This window comes from Mustelus asterias, chromosome 12 (genome assembly GCF_964213995.1).
Source record: "Mustelus asterias chromosome 12, sMusAst1.hap1.1, whole genome shotgun sequence".
NCBI lineage: Eukaryota > Metazoa > Chordata > Chondrichthyes > Carcharhiniformes > Triakidae > Mustelus > Mustelus asterias.
The window spans coordinates 7624066-7636735 of record NC_135812.1 but is presented as its reverse complement, the minus strand read 5'-3'; the positions used below and the strand labels follow the sequence as shown (position 1 = coordinate 7636735).

Genomic DNA, 12670 nt, shown 5'->3' with positions numbered 1-12670 from the left:
GCGACTAGGTGGTGTATAGATCCCTGAAAGTTGGCACCCAGGTTGATAGGGTTGTTAAGAAGGCGTACGGTGTGTTAGCTTTTATTGGTAGAGGGATTGAGTTTCGGAGCCAGGAGGTCATGTTGCAACTGTACAAAACTCTGGTGCGGCCGCACTTGGAGTATTGCGTACAGTTCTGGTCGCCGCATTATAGGAAGGATGTAGAAGTGTTGGAAAGGGTGCAGAGGAGATTTACCAGGATGTTGCCTGGTATGGTAGGAAAATCGTATGAGGAAAGGCTGAGGGGCTTGAGGTTGTTTTTGTTAGAGAGAAGAAGGTTAAGAGGTGACTTAATAGAGGCATACAAGATGATCAGAGGATTAGATAGGGTGGATAGTGAGAGCCTTTTTCCTCGGATGGTGATGGCTAACACGAGGGGACATAGCTTTAAATTGAGGTGTGATAGATATAGGACAGATGTTAGAGGTAGGTTCTTTACTCAGAGAGTAGTAAGGGCGTGGAATGCCCTGCCTGCAGCAGTAGCGGACTCGTCAACATTAAGAGCATTCAAATGGTTATTGGATAAACATATGGATGATATTGGAATAGTGTAGGTTAGATGGGCTTTAGATTGGTTTCACTGGTCGGCGCAACATCGAGGGCCGAAGGGCCTGTACTGCGCTGTTATGTTCTATATTCTATGTTCATGGGGAATTTCACAGTAACTTCATTGCAGTGTTAATGTAAGCCTTACTTGTGACTAATAAATAAACTTTACTTTAAAAGCTACCAGGGCACCATTTCAAAGCAGAGCAGGGGAGTTGTCCCCAGGGTCCTGGCAAATTGGGGTGGTTCCCGCAGATTGGAACACAGCAAATGTGATGACACTGTTTAAAAAAGGAGATAGACAAAAGGTGGGTAACTATAGGCCGGTTAGTTTAACTTCTGTAGTAGGGAAAATGCTTGAATCTATCATCAAGGAAGAAATAGCGAGACATCTGGATAGAAATTATCCCATTGGGAAGACACAGCATGGGTTCATGAAAGGCAGGTCATGTTTAACTAATTTACTGGAATAATTTGAGGACATTATGAGCATGGGGGACAATGGGGAACCTGTGGATGTGGTTTATCTGGATTTCCAGAAGGTATTTGACAAGGTGCCACACCAAAGACTGCTACATAAGATAAAGGTGCACAGTGTTATGGGTAATGTATTAGCATGGATAGAGGATTGGTTAACGAACAGAAAGCAAAGAGTGGGGATCATTAGAAGAGAAGAATCATTAAAAGTTGGTTTGCAGGTGCAGCAGTTAATTAAGAAGGCAAATAGAATTTTGTCCTTCATTGCTAAAGGGATGGAGTTTAAAAACAGCGAGGTTATGTTTCAGCTGTATAAGGTGCTGGTGAGGCCACACCTGGAGTACTGTGTACAGTTTTGGTCTCCTTACTTGAGAAAGGATATATTAGCACTGGAGGGGATGCAGAGGCGATTCACTAAGTTGATTCTGGAGTTGAGAGGGTTGGCTTATGAGAAGAGATTGAGTAGACTGGGTGTATACTCATTGGAATTCAGAAGAATGAGGGGAGATCTTATACAAACATTATGAAGGGGAAAAGAACAACGAAAGAACAAAGAAAATTACAGCACAGGAACAGGCCCTTCGGCCCTGCAACCCTGCACCGACCATGCTGCCCGTCTGAACTAAAACCCTCTACCCTTCCAGGGAAAAGAACAAAGAAAATTACAGCACAGGAATCGATAAGATGGAAGCAGGGAGTTGCAGTTGAAACCAGAACTAGGGGGCATGGCCTCAAAATAAGGGGAAACAGATTTAGGACAGAGTTGAGGAGGAACTTCTTTGCCCAAAGGGTTGTGAATCTGTGGAATTCCCTGCCCAGTGAAGCAGTTGAGGCTACCTCATTGAATGTTTTTAAGGCAAGGATAGATACATTTTTAAACAGTGAAGGAATTAAGGGTTATGGTGAGCGGGCGGGTAAGTGGAGCTGAGTCCACAAAAAGATCAGCCATGATCTTATTGAATGGCGGAGCAGGCTCGAGCAGCCAGATGGCCCACTCCTGCTCCTAGTTCTTATGTCCTGGCCAAAAGTCAGACCTCGACCATCATCACCAAAAATAATGATCACACTGTTATCTGTGGGATCTTGCTGTGTGCATATTGCCTGCTGCATTTTCTCCTTTGCAGTAATGACTACACTTTGTAAAGTGCTTCATTGGCTGTAAAGTACTTCAGAACATCCTATGGTCGTGAAAGTTGCCATATAAATAAACGTTCTTCCTTTATTAAGACAACACAGTTTATAGACATGGGTGGCTTATAACTATCTCCAGTAGTACAACTCACTTATGTCTTTGTTGGTGTCTCCTGTGAACTGCTTCTAATTCTGTCTCCTTCAATTCACTATAAAATGTTTGGTTTTACATATTTCTTTGCTGCTGGCATTCTGTCGCAACTTTGCTATGATTCATTTATCTGTCACCTTATCCTCGGTAAGAAGTCTCACAACATCAGGTTAAAGTCCAACAGGTTTATTTGGAATCACGAGCTTTCAGAGTGCTGCTCCTTCATCAGGTGAGTGGATCTGATGAAGGAGCAGCACTCCGAAAGCTCATGATTCCAAACAAACCTGTTGGACTTTAACCTGGTGTTGTGAGACTTCTTACTGTGTCCACCCCAGTCCGACACCAGCATCTCCACATCACCTTATCCTCAGTGCACAGTGGTTAGGTCTTCATCGATAATAATGTCCATGGTACCTCTTAAACTTGGTCAAATTGGCGGCAGCTCCAACACCACTCAAGAGGTCCAACACCATCTAAGACAAAGCAACCCCCCCAACTGGCACCCATTCCACCACCTTAAACTCTACTTCCATCACCATCGTACAGTGGCAGCCGTGTGTACCATCTACAAGAAGCACTGCAGCAACTCACCAAGACTTCTTCAAGCATCTTCCAAACCTTAATTGGATGATATGGGGACACCATCACCTGGAGGTTGCCCTCCAAGTCACTCACCATTCTGACTTGGAAATACATCTCCGTTCCTTCACTGTCGCTGGGTCAAAATCCTGGAACTCCCTCCCTAACAGCACTGTGGGTGTACCTACCCCACATGGACTGCAGCGGCTCAAGAAGGCAGCTCACCATCACCCATAAAAGCTTGCCTTGCCAGCAATATCCACATCCTGTGAATTAATAAGGAAACGTAAACGGAAGTGTCCAAAGATAATGAAACAATGCACAACTCTTCTACTCATGTCTTTATTTATGTCTATATTCTTCTATGGTTTTTCTTCTGCGTTGCTCACTGCCATAGCCAAGAAATTAATCTTTTACCTTTTTTATCACTTTTCATTCTTACTTCCATTTTTCCACTTCTCTATTCTCATTCTCCTTCTTGCCCCCACCCCTCTCCCCCCACCCCCCTCCCTTCAGGGCAACTTTCCCCAGGCAGCCCCTTAACCATCTGTACCTCTGTTCTGCCATTCACACGTTCTGATCACTGAATGGACACTATTAGCACCTTTCTCAGCCTTTATCATCCTCATTTACATTCCCTTTGTCTAATTGCAGTCCCCCACCTTCTCAGTATAAATCTTTTCTGATTCTCTTTGCTCTCAGCTCTGACGAAGGGTCATCCCGACTCGAAACGTTGGCTCTATTCTCTCCCCACAGATGCTGTCAGACCTGCTGAGATTTTCCAGCATTTTCTGCGTTTGTTTTTGAAATTAATCTTTAATTCTTGGAGATCCAGGACGTTCCTGGAACACTGACAAGTCTAAATCAGGACCACCAAGATTGGCGCTTCTCTAGGATGTTAACTGTACAGATTTAAGGTTAAGTGTGTACGTGTGGGGGGCACTCATCGGAGTAATGACGTTTAAAGTTTATTTATTAATGCACAAGTAAGCTTACATTAACACTGTAGTGAAGTTACTCTGAAAATCATCTCGTCGCCACACTCCGGTGCCTGTTCGGGTCAATGCACCCTAACCAGCACGTCTTTCGGACTGTGGTAGGAAACTGGAGCACCTGGAGGAAACCCACGCAGACACGGGGAGAAGGTGCAAACTCCACACAGACAGTGCCCCAAGCCGGGAATCAAACCCAGGTCCCTGGCACTGTGAGGCAGCAGTGCCAACCACTGTGCCACCGTGCTGCCTATGATGTGCACCTCTGAAGAGACATTTCCATGCCCAATGGGCACCACAGGGGAATAGGCAGTTTTATTAATCCCTTTTGTCACATTTTGATTTCATGTTTTAAGTTTCCTTTGTGGTTTGATTTTGTTTGTCACAGTGTCCCTTTAAGGAGTTGTTCCCTTAATTTGCCTGTCAGTTTGATAATTTAATTGTTTGTTTGCTGAAAAGAATACAAAGAGGCATTTCCCCTTTGAGGGCTGTTAATTTGTTCATTTGTTTTTCCTTTATTGACAGGAGTATAAAGAGACACTTCAGGGGCCGGTTGGCTAGATGGCCAAGGTGTGGTTCAGAATGATGCCAACAGCGCGGGTTTGATTGCCGTTCGGGCTGCGGCAGACTTCGGACCTGTCTTCTTGCCTTGCCACGGTGAGCCTGGAAGGCAATAGTAAACCACCGCTGACAAAAACCTGCCAAGAACATCATCCCAGGATGAAGCAGTGAGTGCGGGAACTGCCTCTGGGCAGAGCACTGATGGAATGGAAGGAGACACTTGCCAGAAAGAGGTATAAAGACACAAGTATTGACACTACTGGTGGGTTGTAGAGTTAGGAGCTACGCGAGTAACAATATAGAATTTGGGAGTAGGCCATTCGGCCCCTCATACCCACTCCGCCATTCAATAAGATTCATTTCTGACTGCTCAGATTGGGGTCTCAACTTCACTTTGCCATCTGCCCCCCCCCTCACCCTGCCCCCGCCCAATGCTTGACCCCCCCCCTCTAACTCTAGCTTAAATAAATTCAATGAACCAGCCTCCACTGCTTTCTGGGGCAGAGAATTCCACCGAATAATCATAGAATCCCTACAGTGCAGAAAGAGGCCATTCGGCCCATCGAGTCTGCGCCAACCACAATCCCACCCAGGCCCTATCCCCACAAACCCATCTATTTAAATGATTACTGACCCTCTGAGGGAAAAGATTTCTCCTCATCTCCAAGTTAGACCTTTTATTCTTAAACTGTGTTCCCTGGTTCGAGTGTCCCCCATGAGTGCAAACATCCTCTCTGTATCTACCCTGTCAAGACCCCTCAGACCTTATACATTTCAATAAGATCACCTCTCATTCTTCTAAACCAATTTCTCCACTGTCTGAATACATCAAAACTGAATAAAGGTTGATCTAATCTCCTTCACAGCATACGATCAGAAGTTTAACATCATAAAGGCCTGAATGGTTCTGGAGATGAACAGTTAAAAGCTCTTCATCTGATCCATTGACCCTTCTTGGAAAATATATGGCTCTTTGGTATCAGGTGGTTAGGGACAGCTCTGAAACATCGAAGATAGGAGCAGGAGGAGGCCATTCGGCCCTTCGAGCCTGCTCCGCCATTCATTACGATCATGGCTGATCATCCAACTCAGTAACCTGTTCCCGTCTTCTCCACTCCCCCATGTCGTTTCCCCCCCCCCCCCCGCCCCGCCAAACCCCCACCCATCCCCACCACCAAGAGAATGAGAACGATGGCATGGAATTCAGGGAGAGAGACTGCGAGGCTCTTGAGCAAATTGACATCGGGAAGGACAAGGTATTGGAGGTGTTGGCAGCCTTAAAAGTGGATAAATCTCCAGGTCCAGGTGAATTGTGCCCTAGGCTGCTGTGGGAGGCGAGGGAGGAAATTGCAGGGGCTCCGATCCAGATTTTCAATTTCTCTCTGGTCACAGGGGAGCTGCCAGATGACTGGAGAACAGCTAATGTAGTTCCACTATTGAAGAAGGGCTGTAGAGATAAACCAGGGAACTACAGACCAGTGAGTATCACACCAGTGGTCGGGAAACTGTTGGAGAAACTTCTCAAGGAGAGCATCTATCTCCACTTGGAGAGGCAAAGCTTGATCAGGGACAGTCAGCATAGCTTCGTCAGAGGGAGGTCATGCCTAACAAATTTGAATGAATTTTTTGAGGGGGTGACCAGGTGTGTAGATGAGGGTAGTGCAGTCGATGTAGTTTATATGGATTTCAGCAAAGCCTTTGACAAAGTCCCACATGGGAGACTTGTAAAGGAGGTAAATTCACATGGGGCACAGGGTAATTTGATAAAGTGGATTGAAAAAGCTTTTTTACCCAGAGGATGGTGAGGGTCTGGAATGCGCTGCCTGGGAGGGTGGTAGAGGCGGGTTGCCTCACATCCTTTAAAAAATATCTGGATGAGCACTTGGCACACCATAACATTCAGGGCTATGGGCCAAGTGCTGGCAGATGGGATAAGGTGGGAGTTCAGGTGTTTCTAATGTGTCGGTGTGGACTCGATGGGCCGAAAGGCCTCTTCTGCGCTGTATGATTCTATGATCCATACCTTTTGATTTGCCCCAAGAGCTATATCCAACCCCTTGTTGAAAACATTCAATGTTTTGGCCTGGACTGCTTGATGGTTCCCCTCATGGGGGAATAGCCGAATGATGCATTTTCCGATTACGCACAGAACGGGTGCCAGGTTTTGGTGGGGAGGGGGTGTCACATAGAGAGGAAGGAGCTTCCACACCTGGGCCAAGAAAACTGGAGCAAAGAGAAGCAAATTAAACTTCCACCTCGATACCGAGACATAATCAGCAATTTCTGCTAAGCGGAGTCTTTATTCCTGTGAAAGTGGGTGTGTGGGGAATTGTCTGTCACGCTTCTGTGGCCACACTAACTTAATTAAGAAGCTGGACTGAACATCGTAAACAGACAGCGGCAACTGAAAAACGTGAACTGCTGTGACATTTTATTTCTGTTGAATATGTGGGGACATTACTGTCACGCTTTAGTGAGGCTGTCACAGGATTTGAGAAAAAGAAACTCACGTTTGATTTATAACAATGCTTTCATTTTATGAACTTAAGCATCCCGGAGACTTTAAACCTGTTTCTTTCAAGGCAATAATACTCATCTCCAGGGGTACTTTGTACCCGTGCATCTTGACGTTACATCATTCATACAGCACACTTAACTAGACCTTTTGTACTTGTCTGCATCATATGGGAATAAGAGACGCTGCTGCTTCTCATATCTACACAATGTAGAGAGGAGACAAGTGTGAAATGTGCTTGTTTTTCTGCCCATATGAAAGCTCCGCGGTATCTCAGGCTGTTATGTCTGCCGCGCCTCAGTGTTGCACCACCATGCAGATTTGGCACGTGTTTAAGGAAAAGATTTAAAACGGGGAAGAAAATTAATCGTGTATGTCCGACCTACTGCAGTTAAAGAAACTACCAGATTGACACGGGAGTCAGAAAGTGTGTGGACACTAAGTTACTACAGCAGTCAGACGTCAGAAAAAGACTGACTGACCAGAGCTTGGTAGCTCTTCGAGGACTGCGCAGCTAGATTTTGATCGGGGTAGATACAGAGATAGTGCGTCTCCCAGGCGCTGGTACAGTCTCCATGGATTGGGAGGCAGCAAACGAAAGCCCACAATTCAAGAAATGAGGAAGAGAGAAAAGGGGAAACTCTAGGCTAGCCTAACAATGGGCTGGCACAGAGGGTGGCACAGTGGTTAGCACTGCTGCCTCACAGCGCCAGGGACCCGGGTTCAATTCCCGGCTTGGTCACTGTCTGTGCGGAGTCTGCACATTCTCCCCATATCTGCGTGGGTTTCTTCCGGTTTCCTCCCACAGTTCGAAAGCCGTGCTGGTTAGGGTGCATTGGCCATGTTAAATTCTCCCTCAGTGTACCTGGAGTGTGACGACTAGGGGATTTTCACAGTAATTTCATTGCAGTGTTAATGTAAACCTACTTGTCACACTGATAAATAAACTTGAAACTTAGAATCATAGGCTGGAATCTTACCACCGTTCACGCCGGCAGGATTTTCGCAGCCCGCCACAGTGAACGGGGATTTGGCTGGTTGTGTGGCGTGAACAGCAGGTAAGATCGCGGTCACTGAATCTCTACAATGCAGAAGAGGCCATTCAGCCCATCGAGGCTGCACCAACTCTCTGACAGAGTATATTACCCAGGCCCTCTCCTCCACCCTATCCCTGTAACCCCCACACATTTACCATGTCTAATCCATCTAACCTACACATCTTTGGACACTAAGGGTCAATTTAGCATGGCCATTCCCCCTAACCCGCACATCTTTGGAGTGTGGGAGGAAACCGGAGCACCCGGAGGAAACCCACACAGACTCGGGGAGAGCGTGCAGACTTCACACAGACAGTGACCCAAGCCGTGAATCGAACCCGGGGCCCTGGCGCTGTGAGGCAGCTGTGCTAACCACTGTGCTACCGTGCCGCCCAGGCTAATTGGGCAGCCAGTGTGAAATGGCATTCTGGGGCCAATTGCAGCTGTGTGCACGCACCCGACGGACAGGAAATTCAGGCCGAGGGGGCACAGTCTCAGGATAAGGGCCTGGATAGTTAGGCCTTGAGATGAGGAGAAATCTCTTCACTCGCAGAGTTGTGAATCTTTAGATTTCTCCAGCCCAGCCAGCTGGGGAGGCTCAGTCGTTGCTGATGTTGAAGCGAGAGATGGAGGGATGTTGGATGCTGAGGTCCGTGGGGAGAGTGCAGGGAGGTGTAGCCAAGGTAGAGGACAACCCTGGGCTGACTGACTGGCAGAGCAGCCTCCAGTGGCTGAATGAGCACAATGCTGCTCTCAAACAGCCTTTCCATTGAGTGCCGCTCCCAATCAGAGGGTTGATCGTGGGCTGGGCTGATCAGAAACTTCCGCTCCTATATCAGGTTCATTTCCCACAATGCACTCCTCAAATTCTCCAAAACAATGTCAGAGTACATTGAGTGCGTTAACATTCTCCAGGCTCCTGAATGCCAGATTTAGACAAGTTTGTCAATCTAGCAGATTTTCCAACCGATTTTCTTATCTCCAATTGATTTATTATTGTCACATGTATTGGGATACAGTGAAAAGTATTGTTTCTTGCGCGCTGTACGGACAAAATGTACCGTTCATAGAATACATAGGGGGAGAAGGAAAGCAGAGGGTGCAGAATGTAGTGTTACAGTCACAGCTAGGATGTAGAGAAAGATCAACTTAATATAGGGTAGGGACATTCAAAAGTCTGATGGCAGCAGGGAAGAAGCTTTTTCTTGAGTTGGTTGGTACGTGACCTCAGACTTTTGTATCTTTTTCCCGATGGGAGAAGGTGGAAGAGAGAATGTCCACGGTGCGAAGGCCTCTTGATTGTGCTGGGTTCAGTCTAACTATTTTTAGATTTTGGCATTAGTGTGAAGAAAGTGTTTTACTCCAGGTGTGATTCTATTAACACATCAGGAAGCTTTTGACAAAATAAACTTTATTTAACAATACAGTTTAACTATAACAAATGAGTTAGCGTAACATTTACCAATTGAAATACTTAAACGTGAAAGATTGTTATTGTTCAGGTCAGAAACTCCAAAGTGTTTTATGAGGCCCGCCTTGTTCATACATTTTACATAGAAACATAGAAGATAGGAGCAGGAGGAGGCCATTTGGCCCTCAGAGCTTGCTCCGCCATTCATCACGATCATGGTTGATCATCCAACTCAATAGCCTAATCCTGCTTTCTCCCCATAACCTTTGATCCCATTCATCCCAAGTGCTGTATCCAGCCGCCTCTTGAATACATTCAATGTTTTGGCATCAACTACTTCCTGTGGTAATGAATTCCACAGGCTCACCACTCTTTGGGTGAAGAAATGTCTCCTCATCTCCGTCCTAAATGGTCTACCCTGAATCCTCAGACTGTGACCCCTGGATCTGGACTCCCCCACCATCGGGAATATCCTCCCTGCATCTACCCTGTCTAGTCCTGTTAGAATTTTAGAAGTCTCTATGAGTTCCCCCATCATTCGTCTGAACTCCAGCGAAAACAATCCTAATCTAGTCAATCTCTCCTCATATATCAGTCCCACCATCCCTGGAATCAGCCTGGTAAACCTTCGCTGCACTCCCTCGAGAGCAAGAACATCCTTCCTCAAAAAGGAGACCAAAACTGCACACAATATTCTCGGTGTGGCCTCACCAAAGCCCTGTATAATTGCAACAACACCTCCCTACTCCTGTACTCAAAATCTCTCGCAATGAATGCCAACATACTAAAATCCCCTTGTTGCCACTCTGGCGTTCGTTCGGGTACACTGAGGGAGAATTCAGCATGGCCAATTCACCTAACTAACATGCGTTTTGGACTGTGGGAGGAAACCGGAGCACCCGGAGGAAACCCACGCAGATACGGGGAGAACATGCAAACTCCACATATGCCGCAGTGCTAACCACTGTGCCGTCATGGTACCCATTTGCTGCTTGTTGACCATATTGGGAAGGATGTCGAACAGTCTGTTCCCAGGATTGTCTCACTCTTCAACAAAGCAGCAGCTCTTCCTTAGTCTCTGCTCATCAGTCCTCAGGTTCCAACAGGACAAGATGGACAACTTGCCCAGAAAGATGCAATCCATTTTGCTTTCTGAGTTTTCCCAAACAGATATTGTTATAATCAAAGCAAAATACTGCACACACTGGAGATCTGAAACAAAAATGGAAAGTGCTGGAAAATCTCAGTGGGTCTGGCTGTGTCTGTGGATCGTTTTATGGGGAGGCGATGGCCTAGTGGTATTATCGCTAGATTATTAATCCAGAAATTCAGCGAATGTTCTGGGGACCCGGGTTCGAATCCCGCCACGGCAGATGGTGGAATTTGAAGTCAATGAAAAAAATCTGGAATGAAGAATCTACTGATGACCATGAAACCATTGTCGATTGTCGGAAAAACCCATCTGGTTCACTAATGTCCTTTAGGGAAGGAAATCTGCCGTCCTTACCTGGTCTGGCCTACATGTGACTCCAGAGCCACAGCAATGTGGTTGACTCTCAACTGCCCTCAGGCAACTAGGGATGGGCAATAAATGCTGGCCAGCCAGTGACACCCATGTCCCACAAATGAATAAAAAAATAGAAACAGAATTAACTTCCTCCTGAAAGAACCGTCATCCGGGACCCAGAATGCTAACTCTGTTTTTTTTCTCTCAGTTGTTTCCAGATCTGCTGAGCTTTTCCAGAACTTTCTGTAGATACTTTTGTGTTCCTTTCTTCACTTCAAACCACGTTCTTCCCTTTTACCGAGTCTCATCTTCCTTAAGGGAACAATCTGCATTTATATAGCACCTTTCATGACCTCAAGGAGTCCAAACAGCCCTTCTGCCGGTGAAATGCTATTTTTGAAGTCTAATCATTGTAATTTAGGAAACGCAGCAGCTAACCATGCGTTCAGGAAGATCCCGTTGGCAGCCATTTATGTAAGATCCGTTTCAGTGATGTTGGTTGAGGGATAAATATTGGCCGAGACAACGGGGATATCCTGGCCATGGGAATTTTCACGTCCACTGGAGCAGGCAGACCGAAGCCGGAATTCTCCGGCTGTTCTCGCCCCGCTGCCAGCGAGAATGGGGAATTTGGCGCTCAGCCAAATCTCCGTTCACTGCAGTGGGAGGGGAGAATCCCGCTGGCATGAACGGCCGGAGAATCCCGCCCAGAGTCTCAGTTTAACATCATATCCCAGTCTCTGAATCCCCTCAGTAGCGTACTGGAGTGCCAGGCCAGATTTCACACTCAGGTTCCTGGATTGAGGTTTGAAATGTTAGCAATGGGTTAACCGCAACCTTCCACTTTAGACCAAATTTGTATGTTAATTGTTTAAGAGTACTCACCGGGATATATAAAGGGTTTTACAGGTGGCACTGGGTGTCGGGGGGTGTGTATGTGGAGTTGTAAAAGAGAATAAAGTGAGTTTGTGAAGAAGCTGGACTTTCGTCATCTTTATTACTGAACTGCAACTGAGAGGCTTAACATGAAGCATGGGGTGGCACAGTGATTAGCATTGCTGCCTCACAGCGCCAGGGACCCGGGTTCAATTCCGACTTGGGTCACTGCCTGTGTGGAGTTTGCATATTCTCCACGTGTCTGTGTGGGTTTCCTCCGGGTGCTCCGGTTTCCTCCCACACTCCAAATATGTGCAGGTTAGGTGGATTGCCTCTTAGTGTCCCAAGATATATATAGGTTAGGGGGAATTAGTGGGGTAAAATACGTGGGGTTACAGGGATAGGGCCTGGGCAAGAGTTGGTGCAGACTCGATGGGCCAAATGGCCTCCTTCTATACTGCAGGGATTCTATGTAATGAAGCCACAGCTTTCTGTGTCAGAGGCCAGAGGACAATCCACTGGGCCAGGGGTACTGGAAGTCCATTTCAAATGTTCCAGGAAGATTGGAGAAAAGTGAAGAGGAAAATAAATCACTGCTTGTAACCGCGAGTATTGGCAAGTGCTGCCACTTGTAAATTGGACAGAAGGTGAGAACTCTATTAGGCTCTTTGTGGTGGTTGCGTGTGCCGTTATCTGAAGCACTACAGCAAGAATAAAGCAATTAACAGACTGTACAGGCAGAGTAATCCCAGAGGCCCGGCGAAGATTCACAAGACCAGCCCACTGCGACTGACATTGCAACTGTTGAACACCAGCCACAGCAGCTGCCGGCATTTCAGTGCGACGCT

General features: G+C 46.6%; 1 protein-coding gene across 1 annotated transcript in view; it reads left to right on the top strand.

The window, feature by feature from the left end:
* dph1 (diphthamide biosynthesis 1) overlaps positions 1-12670 on the top strand; it is a 682474-nt gene that overhangs the window by 655759 nt on the left and 14045 nt on the right. The window contains exon 13 of the transcript XR_013499073.1: positions 4441-4709. The gene's annotated coding sequence lies outside the window, so the exon portion shown is untranslated. The remainder of the gene's footprint in view (positions 1-4440; positions 4710-12670) is intronic.